This window comes from Crocodylus siamensis, chromosome 4 (genome assembly GCF_052110815.1).
Source record: "Crocodylus siamensis isolate JL-2025a chromosome 4, ASM5211081v1, whole genome shotgun sequence".
Classification (NCBI taxonomy): Eukaryota; Metazoa; Chordata; order Crocodylia; family Crocodylidae; genus Crocodylus; species Crocodylus siamensis.
Window position 1 is genome coordinate 121,036,794 of NC_143398.1, and position 14,296 is coordinate 121,051,089.

The following is a 14,296-nucleotide window of genomic DNA, read 5'->3' on the forward strand; positions in this document are numbered from 1 at the left end:
ACATTTTGCATTTGGCTGATTTGAGTCCTTAAATTTCCTTTAAAAAGTGTGCCTTAGATCACAAACTCTTTTTAAGTTTTAACTTTAACTTTTAAATTGTGTATTGGCTTCTTTTTATGAACTATATTGAAGGACATTAAATAAAAACTAAAGCAGTGCGAAAATGTTTGTGCTGTTAACCTATTTCCAATCATTCTCACTTGTTCAGAAAAGGTACGCCAACAGATATTTATTCACAAAATATCTGAGAAAGTCATTCAGAAGATCTTAAACCTGAGTACATCAAGCAGTTGAAAAACATTTTATTTCTCTTCATTCTTGCTTTAGTTATTTCACAGATCTTATGTATCCATGTTGGATTCAATTTTTTTCCACCACTCAAGTGAAATAACCACCCTCCAAAAAGAAAATACTAAAGTAATGTTAGCATTTCTGTGAGCTGTCAGGAGCACAGTGTACTGGTGTGGAACAATAATTTACAAAGCACTTTGGTGACAGTTGCAAGTCAGTGGTCACTTCAAGGTTTATCATCATGCCAAATGGTTAAGGGAGGTTCTATATTTATATAATATAAGTAAAGTAGAACTGTTTTCTGTATTAGAGGTATCTGTTATTCAGTTCAATGGGAAGAATTTGCCTGGGAAAAGAGCTTCAGTGGTACTCAGTACAAGTTTTTTTTTTCTGTTGTCCTTTCAACACTCACAGTAACAACAGACTCGCTGTCATTTATTTTATTGGGAAGAGTCTGAGAAAAATCACCCATCAGCCAGATCAAGCCAAAAGAATTTTAGCATTACACATTTGGCTTTCCATTCAGAAAACAGTTAAGTGGGTACTAAGCATATAACTTAAAGGAACTTTGATGCCTTTTACTGAAGTTTTGTCACTTTTAGGCTTGTTCCTTTAAGGTGCTGAGCATTCTCCATTCCCATTACTGCTTGCAGACAAGTAAACATCTCAATATACTGACGTTTCCTATAATATACATAGAATATCATAAACCAAGAAAATATTTCTAGGCTGATTAGCCAGTATTCCTTTACTCAGGCTAAATTCCTAGAGCAAGGAGTTCAGATTGGAATCTTCAATAAAAGTGTTTTGGATGTGGCTTCATGTTAGCAATGGAAGTGCTGCCTGTCCACATCAGCTCCCAGGAAAAGACTGCCTTCCCATCACAAGAGGCACTTGAAACTAGATTGGACAAAGTATCAGAATTCCATCTGTAGCTTCTAGGCTCCATTACAGGTGTGAATTGTTCAGCCTGAAAACAGTGCCTGGCCAGGCTACTGACACATCAAAATGATTAGTCCACAGTCTTGCAGTTAAAGTAAAGATCTGTAAACGGCTTCAAAATGAGTAGGTAAATCTGTCAGCTCAAACACATTTATCTTGGAAAAACGGTCTAAGCCAAGAGTTGTGCTAATATACACACACCCTATTTAGAGACTAATTCTAGTCCCTATATTCATACTGAGTTCCTTACTATGTGAGTTGTTTCACTGACTCAAAGGAGTTTACTTGCAGCAGGATGAGGTACTACTTACCCTTGTGAAGGGTATCAGCAGGGCCCTTAAAGTTAGAAAGGGCAGGAAGTAGGATCACATGCCAGCAATCTCTCATTTTTTCTTGAGAGAGAAAACAGTTAAAAACTGACTGTTCAGAATGAGCAACTGGTATAAACAGCAGGTGTGGAGCTAGTGTCTGCATGCCCTTAGATGTTTAAATACCCTAAATGCTCACAACTCACTTGGGATTTGGGTGCAGTTGAAATGTTTCATACTTCCCAGGAGAAATATTTAAGGAAAAAGAAAGAGAAGAGATAGGAAATACTTCAAATAATAAAAGTGTGATAAAAAGAGAAAATTTTTTTTTTTATAAAACAAAAATGAGATTTCTCTGTTCCACAGCCGATGCATACCTCCTGAGGCTGTGGGGGCACAGCAACCGCCTGCAAGTTGTACTGCAGGCATCAGCGGTGAAGGCAGGCTGAGTGGGGACTGTCCACAGGTGGCTGCAGTGGTGTCAGCAGCCGAGGGGGGTGGAGTTCCCCCCCACACCCCGGGCCAGCCACTGAACCTGCAAGTGCCAGTGGTGTGCCTAGGAATGCCAGCGGGACTTCTTGGTGGAGCACCACCGCTCTACCTGGCCCCCTGCCCATCACCTAAGCTGAGAGTGCTCACACTCAGGGCGGGGTACCAGTGCTCTCAGGGGTGCACCCCCATGCACCCCCTACGCATCACCTGTGCTCTGTTCTGTTATGAGCTGATAGTGTATGGACACTACCAGATTTTGCAAACTGCACGAAGAAAAATACAGACTAAATGTACAGGTACTAAATAACTAAGAGGTTACATAAAAACTGGAGAGGAACTCCTAATGAAACAAATACAAATCTGACAAAGTCAAAGAAGCAAAAAGGAAGGAAAGAATATGAACATTTTAACACAGTTGTAGGCCCAAGGGTCTAATATTTCCCAGAGACTGCAACATTTTCATAAAAGGTAGAACTTACATTTTCTCATAATAGAAAGAGTTAAAAAATTGATTTTATTTTAAAAGGATTTAATCTAAACTTAAAAAGTACATTTCATATTCATGAAACTGATAATATATTTTAAAAGTTTGAGTGAATTTTCAGTTTCCATCAAGAAAATTCAAATATTTCTCCTGCCAAATAAGATTCTGTGTTAGTACCTTAACCATTTACATTGTTTGCCAAGACTTCCCCTGACTTCTGGCAGGACAGAGTAAGAAGCCTGAATTTTGTTGAATGGCTTTGTAAAAGCATTTGACATTTAACATAATGAACCTGCAAGTAAAAACAATTTTAAAAAAAATTGTTTCTTGTGCAGCTGCAGTCTTCATTTTTTGGAGTGATGCTGGTTTTGAGCCTATTCATATATAAATGCAACTTGACATTTATGGTAGACTCCTTTTGTTCACAGTAACAGGGTTAAGTAATTTTGTTGTCTAACTTCATTATCATGTCAAAAAAGGACTGCTTTATGTTGCTTTTGTTGAATGCCACTAGCAGAAAGCAATGGTTAGATATGACATCTCATTGCTGTGTACAGAAGCTAAAAATAATGGTTGAAGTACCATAAAATAGAATCTTTCTAGGGGGTAATGACAACTTCTGTTTCTCTCATCTTATTATATGCTTTTAACTTTCTTGCACACTTAAAAAAGGAAGCTTGCCAATAAATAAATTAAAACATATATGTATTAATTTTGATCAAGATACATTATGATGCCTGAACCCCCAAGATTAGGTCAACCTCTGGTTTAAAGGAAACTGTTAAAGGAATCCAAAGATTTAGGAGCCTTTCTGACTCTGTGCAGCCAGTCTGAAGATCCCTAGTTCCCTAGTTCCATAGCTGCTATTAAAGGTATATCCTGAGCTAGAATCCCCCAAGCAGAATATACTTCTTAAGGTATTTTTTTTAAATCAAAATGATAAACGTTCTAGTCTCATAAGATTGGGAATGCACATGATACTGAACATGATATCAAAACACATTTCATAGTTAAGTGGTGGAACTCATTGTCACAGGAGGTTGTAGAGGCAGGTAGTATAACTGGATTTAAAAAAGAGTTTAGACAAATTCCTGGAGGGCAGGTTGATTGTGGGCTATTAAACCATCAGGGATGTATCTTTTGACACTCCCAAACCAATGATGGTTTTTATCAGAGAGGGTATGACATAAGATAAATCACTAGAGACATTCATATACTTTCCCTCTAAGTACATCTCCTATTTGCCACTGTTGGACACAGGCTACTGAGAGAGATGTACCATTGGGCACATCTACATGTGCATTAACTCACTTTAGTTATTGTGCATTTAATCTAGTACCTCCCTTGTGGGGTACTAGGAAAATAAGCATTAGCCTGTCTTAATGTGCATTAACTAAAAAGCATCTTTTAAAGTGAGCCATATTAGCTTATTTTAATGCATATTAGATTATTTTAATGCCCATTAAAAAGCACAGTTTTTAAGTAATGTTTTAAATAGGCTAATGCACATTAATGCACATTAAAATAGGCTAATGCACATTAAGGTGCACGTGTAGACGTGCCTCATTGTTCTGCTCCAGTATGGTACTTCTTATGTTCTTAAAACCTGACAATAGTTATCTTCTTCCTGAAAGTCATTACATCATGTTAGCTTAGAAAACCAATAAAGGCTGAGACAATGGTGAGGCTGAGATAATGGTTATAAAATCTATTCATTGTGCAACAATACTTCTCTTCACTAAAGATTTTTTATAAAAGGAATATATTTAAATGCATTTTGATCCTAACAATGGGACTGATTTGTGTAATAATCATGTTATAAAGTCAAATTTACTTCCTAGAAAATGCAGATTCAGATTAATTATTCAAATTCAGGATCTCAATTCTGTATCTGCTCTTTTTACATTTTTGCTCCTATGGCCGTTTTACACTACAGAAGTGGTAGGATTATTTTTATAGACAATATTTTAACTTTCTTTCTTAACAATTAGGCCATTATCCTGCACTCAGTCCCATTGACTCTAGCGAAACCTACAGCAGCCTGATAGACTTTTCGGTGTAAGCATATCACAATCTAGGCGCACAGCTCCATTTTTTGCTTAGTGAATCATTACTTTTCTCTTGCCTGCAAATGCCTGAAATCATACTGAATAGTACCTCATGACATGGATACAGTAAAATCAACTGGAACATTCTGGAATATGGTAATTTTTAGCTTAAGTAATAAATACTCAAATAAATACAGGTATCATAATCCACTCGTATGATTCACTGAGGTCCAGACTGACATAAAGAAATTATTCAGTCAGAACAAAAGGATGGCAAATTTGGCCTTGAACAACTAAACCAAATAATTTACAGATTATGAGTTAGTCACAAACTATTTTCTTTAAATATCACTATTATTAATTTGTATTGTATACAGAGTTAGGCAACAACTATTTTATTATTTCATTACCATACTGAAAAACCTGGGGAAAGATGGTTTATGATCACTGAAAAATCCAATTTCTAAAATGTTTTGACAAACTGCAAAAACTGGCAACAAATATTCATTCTGAAATAACCCACTGTTGTGACCTTATCAAAGCATAATATGTCACAACCTTTTCCAGCCTAGAATAGGAAATCAACTGGTGGCCATTTTGACTCCAATTTCCCTGCATCATTTCAAGGAAGGGAACTTGGAACTATGAAAGAGAGTACACTCTTTTCCATAAATGTAAAATGCAAAGTCAAAATACCATGAGAATGAAAGAGGTTCAAGTGGGAAAGAACAGGAAGAAAATGAGCCTCCTCACCACTGCAGGACTAACCTCACAATCTGGGAATACTTTATACTGGTGGCAGTTGAGCTATATGGAGCTACCTGTCACTACTGTGAATTGTAACAAGATGGCTGGGGTGCCAGAGAGACCATTGATATGGTACTGGAAGGGAAGGGGGTCTGCAAGTACTTCTCCCTCCTGGACCAACCAGCCCCATCACCCATCCCAACATCAGAATGCCTCCCCAGCATCTGCTCCTTTATGTGCCCAGTGGCAACCCTTCCCAATGCCTCCCCAGATCCCATTCTTCAGGCTTGGTGGTACCTACAAACTGCAACAGAGCAGGCAACCAGGTTGCTCTCATGTGCAGGAGAGGAAACAGGGGAGCTGTGAGCTCCTTCTGGGAGCCCATGATCTTGTATATCCATGGGTGTATCCATGCCTTATGCATTCATGCCTCAGCGTTCTCCACAAAGGAGTTTTCTGCCTTGATTGTCTTTTGTGGTCCTGAAAAGGGCTGAAAAGGTTCAAAAACACCTCTAGGCCCACTAAGGAGTACAAGGGGGTAGACTTCCAATGGCAGTCCAAGACTACTGCTCTGTTCTGTGACAGCCTATACTCCCAGGGACAAAGCTGTTCCTGGTTTCTCACATGGAGGAGGAAGGAAAGGGGAATCAAAGGCTCATATAATGATATGATTTGGAAACATGTTCTGTTTTGTTTTTATTCTGCTTGTCCATTCATTACTGTCTCGCTGGTTACTTAAGCCTGTCCTGTTTCTGTGTTTATTTCCTGGGAAATGGTCCTTGCTGCTTGCCACTTACCTTTTCCAGTGAGCCTGAAAGCTATGCCAGAAAGGAATGTAATTCCCATGTCCTCAGACTTATGACACAATTAGTTCCTGAACACCACATCTTAAGTCGAAACATTGTAACTTGGAACCAATTTTCTCATAAGAAACAATATTATAAATGGGGGATTGTTCCTGAACCAAGGCCTGATACCCTATTTTCACCAAAAATAACCCACAATTTTGTACTCGATCAATTATAGATGACTAATATAGCTACATTAATCAAAATGTATTTATATTGTAAATAGCAATCATATTGATTTGGAAGGACTGCTTTGAGGTGACTTTGCTGGACTTTTTGAAAGGCTCTTGGTTCAACTTTTTAAATGGTTCTTGGCTGGAGTCTTATCAGGAGTCTTGGCTGCAGGTTTTTCTGGAGGCTTGTCTGCTTTCTTAAAGAAAGTGTCCAAGGAAGTTGGGACAGATGTTCTCCAGGGAGATGAGTGATGCAGCAAACATGTTCGCTGGCATAGCGTCACATGGGATCAAACGTTGTAAAATTGAAACAAAGTTGAAACAGTGTCAATTTATAAATGCTGTAAGTACAAAATATTGTAACTCGAGACGTCGTAAGTTGAGGACTGCCTGTATAGCCAACTAAGTAAGGTAGGTCAAAGGATAGGTACCGGACAAAATGTACTAGCCTTCCAGGTGGGAACTGAGCAATAAAAATCAACCACTTCTCCTGAGAGAAAGAAATACAGAAAAGCAAAGTAGCCATTCTAACAAACCACTTAATAAAAAGAATTCCATTTCAAGTATTTCCCACTACTTGGCAGACCACCACTACTTGGAAGCTCACTACTGCCCCCACTAAAGCATACTTCTGGCTCCCAAATATACATGGTATACACTTGCATGGATCAGAACCCTAGTACCCAACATGTTTTACTTAGTAATATGGGTTGATCCGTATAAAAGAGGCAGTGGGAAGCTTGGGACTTTCTATTGGCATGGAGGAGATAATATCTTGTTGCAGGCAAGCATGGGCTAGTGGGAGGGAAAGCATCATACCCTGCAGACAATAAACCTCTCTGAGACTTCAGTGCTGAGCAAGCCTGCAGTCTCTTTCTTTGTGGTATATGGTGTGATCTTTCATACACTGGAGTCAGATACAAGTGAACACCAACCAAACACACATACAAGATACAACACTACCATATCCCAGCAAATAAGACTCAGAACAGACAGCAGGAGTTCTGTGAATTTGTACACTACACTGATTTACTGAGAGTTAAGCCACTTCATATTCCGTAGTATTGAACTTAAATAGAAGAAGAGGTGGGCCTCCTCCAAAGTATTTCTTTCTCTCCTGTACACCAGCAGTATGTGGTCTCATAAGATGACAAAAGATAATGCAAACCAATACATAGTCTTCCATCCTGTGCCAAAGGAAGAACAACTGATCTCTCCCTTGATAGCACCCATGGGGGTCCTAACTTCCTGCTGCACTGCTGCTTTCCAGTGGTGATGTCATCTGGCATGGACAATGCTTTCAGTCCCTATGTGCCTATCTGTTGACCCTTTCAGTTGGATTATCCTTGCCTTGCTGTTCTCTGCCAAAAGGAACGAACCCCTGGTACATTTGAATCATGGTTCTATGTACATTGCCACCCCGTAGCTCCCTGTGGAGATGGTGGCTTCTCAGGAAAAAAATGAAAAAATAAAACCAGGTAGCACGACTTGCACCAAGGACTTCCACAAAGATGTCACCCAGCTCCTGCAAGAGGATCTAGCTCCACCTCAGTCTTCTCTCCATCAGGCACAGCCAGGGAATTATTTAGCAGATATTTGTATCAACACTGCAGATCAGATATTTGCCTTTACAGTACTGAAGGATGTTGACTAGCTCTTTCATGAGCAACCATTAGACTGATACAATATGGAGGATGGTCTTGGATGTAAAGGGGATGAAACTACATCTCTTCTACAGCTCTCAGTGCATAAAAGTTACCATCTGGTCACAATCTCCTGCTTCATCTGGTTGCATGGCAGGATACTGAAGCCCCACAGCTCTTCATATGTGCAATATGCTGAAATGGTTGCAGATCTTTCTAGTCATCATCAGAGGAGCCCACACCTAAGTGTCACAATACACAGATTCCCTAGCAACCAGACTGAGGCACTGGAATAAGGCAAACCATGTGCTTGAAGTGACCTTTATGCACAGCATTTGTAATATTTGCTCCATGGTTTGTTGCCACAAGCACAGTAAAGAGCTTAGCTCCCACCCAGGATATCACACAGTTTGTCCAACAAGTTACAGAGGGTATACTCATTTCAAATCCCCTCATAAAAGCTTGCTGGTCTGCTGGGAGCCTTTCTGCTGCTGACCCAGTAGGCCATAGCATACATGCAGTCAGTTATCTCCTCACTCATCTGTATGCCAATGATCACATTTGAAGCAATGCAAACTGCACTTTTATAGCAACACAAATGTCTGGCACTGCCTTTTGTAACGGCTAGGAATCTGTCCCCTGGAAGCTGAAATGACAGAGCATCTGAAGCACTTGCCCATCACACAGAGAAAAGGAAACATGTTCAGGGATAGCTTCTTCCCATATTCTCTGCCTAGTTTCAAGCTCTTACAGTGTTTGCAATCACATTTTTCATCTATTCTGAAAAGACTATGCTAAGGTCAGTTAAGTTATGTTGCTAGACTGAGCAGTGCTAGACTGAGATGTTGCTAGACTGAAACTGTGGAAAGCACTGGTAGTATCAAGTTCAGTGACCTTGTAGACATAGTGCCTATTTATTTTTTCTCCTTTTTTAGTTTGTTTGCCCTGAAGTGATGTTCCACGTATTTCATCTGCCTGGGATCATGGTCCATCCTACTCCCATACTGATTATATACCTAATAAAAGGACAATGGTATTGGGGTCAACAGGTGTGAAATGCCCCCATGCTCAGAAAGCATGAGTTTGGTCTGAATATTTCAAATTGGTGATAATTGCTCTAGAGATAAAATAGAAGATAGAAACCCAACCTAGTCCATTCCCAGTTTTCCCACTCAATCAATGCCCAGTAGAGATGAAGAGAGTGACCTGTTTTCCCCAACAACCTGTAATAAATAACCAAATGTCTTGCAGAGCTGAAGAGTAAAACAGCTTTAAACTGAGGTGATGATCTGTCAACAGGAGCTTGAAGTTGTCATGGCTCAAAGGGGACAGTCCCCCTGTGATGCTGAACTAACTTGACTTCCATCAACTTCTTCTCAGTGAGTTTTTATTTTTTCCCCTATTTTCCTTGATGGCTGAATCACTGCTTCAATTTTTTTAATGCAGCTAGAAAAATTAAGCTGCTCTTGTTGAGAGGAACTTGTCTCTCCAAATCTTGAGTGATATGTATTAACAGCCTTTGAATTACCAGCTTCCACTGTATTTCAATCCAAGTAATTTATTATTTGATTTATTTGATAAGTGATAAAGAAGCATGACTATCAGAGAGAGTGGAATCAGAGACATACATGCAAAATAAAGGTATTGGGGGACCAGAAGGAAGGAGTTAATATTATCTCTTTTCATGGACCTTGTGCATAAAGTGAGAGGGATTAAAATGAAAAAGAGGATAATGTGGTGAGACTGTATTAATGTATTATGGGCAGCATAGAAGAAGACACAAAGATAAGAGTGGAAGAATCACAGGACCACAAGGATTATAAAGGACCACAAGGATCAATTAGTCTAGGGCTGTCTAACTTCTGAACAACTGAGGGGATGCTCCACCCTCTGCCCCCTCCCCAGTCCACAGTGCCTTGGAGGCCTCCTCACATTGTGCTGCATAAGCACTTCCAAGCCTCCACCCCCCAAATCAAGGGGATGCCTGGGCCCTGTGAACTGTGCTACCCCACCCTGCCTTCAGGGGCAGGGGAGGCAGCAGAAGCTGGAGGAAGAAGGGGAATCGTGGAGATCCCAGCGGCAGCAGCAGAAGCAATACAGGAGGGTGGTGCCCAGACCAGAAACCTAGAGCCTTTGAGTTAAACCCTCGTAGGGTAGATGTGGCCCACAGGTCACCAGTTAGCCCTGATCTAGACCAACAGAAGGAAACAGAGAGAGTAGCATTAATGACAGAGAGACTTGTTCACATCTCAGGTTGAAATTCACCACTGTGAATTCATATGCCACCCTTGGGCTATTAAGCCCTACTCATCACCAGTCATAAACAGAGCTTACACGGATCTTCTATACAGGGCTTAATGTCATCCTATTGAACCAAATTATACGGGGCTGCAAAAACCAAGACAGCAGGATTTGGTCCACTTATACAATATATTCAGAGGGAAGAATGAGAATTTCATATTTTGAAAGGAAACATTTTCTGTGCCGCACATTCATAAACGTAAGCAGGAGACCCTGGTGAGTTCAAAGAATGAACATAAATTTTATTGCTTACATATTATATTACATTCATTTATATAGCACCAGAAGAACAGGAAATTGGGTATATCTAATGCTAAGATTGTAATATTGCTCTCAGTAGAAATTAAAACTTGACTGTGAACTTCCCCTTTCTCAACCCAACATATCCATCATTCTCTGAAGTGCACTTCTAATCAAACAAATGACCTGCATCCTCCTTACTGTACAGGTCCACATCCTGTAGACATTCATCAATAAAAATAAATTTAAAAAAAATCCATATGCACCCATACTGTTGTTGGGCCTTCAAAGTTAACACAGATCTAAGAAAGCAATCTGGCATTTATTCTGGTTTACAAACCATTGGGGGTGGGGGGGGATCTTTATCTTGAGGTTTGCACAGTTGCCACACCTGAAATCAAACAACTCAGACCAGGTTATTTTTAAAGGGTATGTGTTATCTTACGAGTCAGAATCTTTTTTTTAATAAGTCTCTAAACAATAAGATTGTGAAAAACCCTAAGGTAAAGTGAAGGAGGAACATCTACAGCTTTTCTGAAGGCATGGGTGTAAAAAAAGTATGATCTATTGATTCTGAAACATAATGAGTGCAGTCCAAAAGTGAACAATATTAACTATTTAACTGTTGATAAAAGCAAGTAATAAAGAATAAGGCATAACATAGTAAGAGATGCACAATCTCCTGTAAATGGCATTTTATTCCACATCACAGTTGGCTATCATGAGTGAAAGAAGTTTTGATTGCCAGTAGAACATGGAAGGTTGCCCAATTTCCATAATCCTGGTCTGAGCAGGGGATCTGATTAGAGAATCTCCTGAGGTTCCTTCCGACCCTACTCTTCTATGACTCTATGACTATTACCACATCTTTTTATTCCTGATGTGATCACTACCCACAATGTACTTCATTTGCTCAAGTTAACTACTGATGCTATGAGCCACAAAAAAGTATGCTTTGTCATGTCCCCATAGTGTTAATAGCGTAAAGGAGAAAGCTTCTAACTTTGGAAACAAGGTAAAAAGTCACTCAGAGCTGATAAAAAAGACATCTTGTTGTCCCATTTGTCCAGAGCCTCTTTTCAAAGTATATTTAAGGGTCATGGTTTAGGGCCTCATACATACAAGCTGAATTTTAAGGACAGGTTAAAAACAATTACTAGATTTAAGCATCTGCTTAAAGTGAAGCATGGACCAGATTTTTAAAGATATATTCAGGTCCTTTCCTATTCATACCTCCATGGCTAAAATCCTGAAGTGGCTTGCCATCTAGGAGGATTTTCAGAACTAGAATAGATGCCTGCTTGCCAGTTACTTCCCCATGCACTGTACGGAGGTATATTGAGATTTCCAGAAAGCCGCATTTATGTGCTGCTCCACCTAACGAAGCAAGGCAACGGTGAATAACTGGAGACATGTTGAGATTCATATATAGGGGTGTCTGTGCAGAACAATTTCTGACTGTTGCATCTACTTTTCATAAGGAGATTTTCAGCATGGGTTAAGAAGGGGGAACTATTGGATTCAACATATTTTACTCTCCTGCTCGTGAACACAACCAATAATGTAGTCACTATGCAAGTAAGTCAAAATTCCAAACCATCTCATGGTGCCTGCCTGTCATCAGTCCAGGAGGAGCAAATGGAGGGAAGAGGGGGCTCTCCATTCGGGACAAGCACATACTAATTCCAGTCCCTCCATTGTTAGGCTCGGAGACTTCCCCAAGGCTAATAATTCACAGAAATGTATTGTGGAAAGGGACCACAAGATGTTATCTAGTACACTGCGTGATTAAGTATCTTTAAACTAGATATTTGTCTAACATGTTCTCAATAAATTCCAACCTCAACCATTCTACATCCTGTTTCTAGGTAGCGCCACCTGTAGAGTTAGCATTTCCTAATAACAGACTTAAAGCTCCCTTGCTGAAAATTAAGACAATTCATTCTTGTCTTACCCACACTTCCCCAAAAACACTGTTTTCCCAAATGATCACTGTTCTCATTTACAACAACTTTGTACAGTTTGGGGGACTTAAATCTCCCTTCAGTCCTCTTCTGTGCTACACTTAGCACCTAATTCTTTCAACCTTTTTTCATGAGTCATATTTTCTAAACTCCTTTTTCTGGTTGCTTTCTTCTGGACTCTCTCTAGCGTGTCTTCCTCTGTCTTAAAATGTGGTATCCAAAACGGAACACAATACATTAGTTGAAGTCTCACCAGAGCTAAGTTAAGTAGAATACTTCCCATGTATACCACTCATTGTTTTTTGTTAATATAACCAAGAAGGAGATCTTACATTTGTAACAGCTCCATATTCAGTTTATGGTCCACTATAATGCTCTGACCCTTTTTTGCTGCCTAGAAAACCTTCCCAGCTATATTACATGCCCATAATTTCCTTCATCTTCCTAATATTTCTAAGGCAAAGTTCTTTGAGTAGATGTAATATCTTTTACTAGACCAACAGAATCTAATGAACTGAACATCATATTTCAAATGTATTTATAGATCCTTTTTTAGGGTCCTGTATATTGCTCACTAATTTTAACTCCATATGTAGCTTAAGTCTGAATAATGGGCTCTACCTGCTTGTGCCCCTTCTTTATCCGCATCCTTAACCTACGTCCTTATTTCCTCCTTTTTTCATTCTCCCATTAAATTTCAAGTCATTCAAGAGCTCCTCATGCAGCCATATACTTATGGCTTCCTGTACTTTCTGTCTCATCTCCACTCTAAGATAGGTTGCCATTGACCCTTGAGATGCTGCATCTTTTAGAAACTGACAGATCTCCCACATGTTCTTTTGCACAAGCATGAAATCCACTTCAAAAGATCTCCCTGAATACGTAAGAGAGAGCTTGCACCATCTAGCGGGAGAAAGAGGACTTATGTCCTGAGTCTACTCAGATACCTGTTGGAACCAGAAGTACTAAAGAGTACAGAAAGTATCAGTCTCCTTATGATGGAGGAAACAGAAGCACTCTCTAACTGGTTTACATTTAGAATTACAAGACCTTCTGATGCAAAAATACAGGAGAAACCCTTCAGCCACTGGAAGAAAATGTACAGGAGAAACTCACCCAAAAATACAGGAAAACCCCTCCACCACAACCAGTAAGCCAGAGAGATCCCATCCTCCCCAGTACCATTTTTTAAAACAGTTGTCCTCCCTCTCCCCTTCTTCACACATCCAGGGCAGACAGTTCTGCAATGGCAAGCAACATAGAACTCATTGTCCTCCAAACTCACCCTGGCTCCAGACCGCTGCTCCCGTTTTACAAGCTAGAGCTGCCTGTCCGAGAGTTGAACACCTGCATTGTTCCTCCAGCTCACTGATTACCAAGGGGCACCCCCAAACAGGGTAGTGAGAACTTCCCCTTCCCCCGCCCATGTCTGCACCCTCCAATAGAGTAGCGTTGAAGTTCAGTGTTCAAGCTGCTTTTCCCCCCTGCAAGTTTTCTTTGAGAGAAGCAGCTGCAAGTCTGGGCACACAGTCAAGTTTATTTATCCTTGAAGAGAAGGGATAGCACGTGGCTGTTGAGGAGGGGTTGAGCAATGTTGTCGAATCTATATGACCTGAACTGCCAAATATTTTAACACAAACTTCCATGACCTGTGCCCAGGCAGATAACAGTTAGATATGTGCAACCTGGTGTCACAAACTCACTAGCATAAAGTGTAAAAGTCCCAAAGAGTGTGGAGTTTGTTAGGCGTAGGCACACAGTCTGATAGCAGCAGGCCAGCCACTGGGTGTCAGAAGGAGATGGAAGCATGCAAGT

General features: G+C 40.0%; 1 protein-coding gene across 1 annotated transcript in view; it reads right to left on the reverse strand.

Moving 5' to 3' along the window:
- LOC149866417 (solute carrier organic anion transporter family member 1A2-like) overlaps positions 1-13,895 on the reverse strand; it is an 80,177-nt gene extending 66,282 nt beyond the window's left edge. The window contains exon 1 of the mRNA XM_090043580.1: positions 13,767-13,895. The gene's annotated coding sequence lies outside the window, so the exon portion shown is untranslated. The remainder of the gene's footprint in view (positions 1-13,766) is intronic.
- Positions 13,896-14,296: the final 401 nt, after the last annotated feature.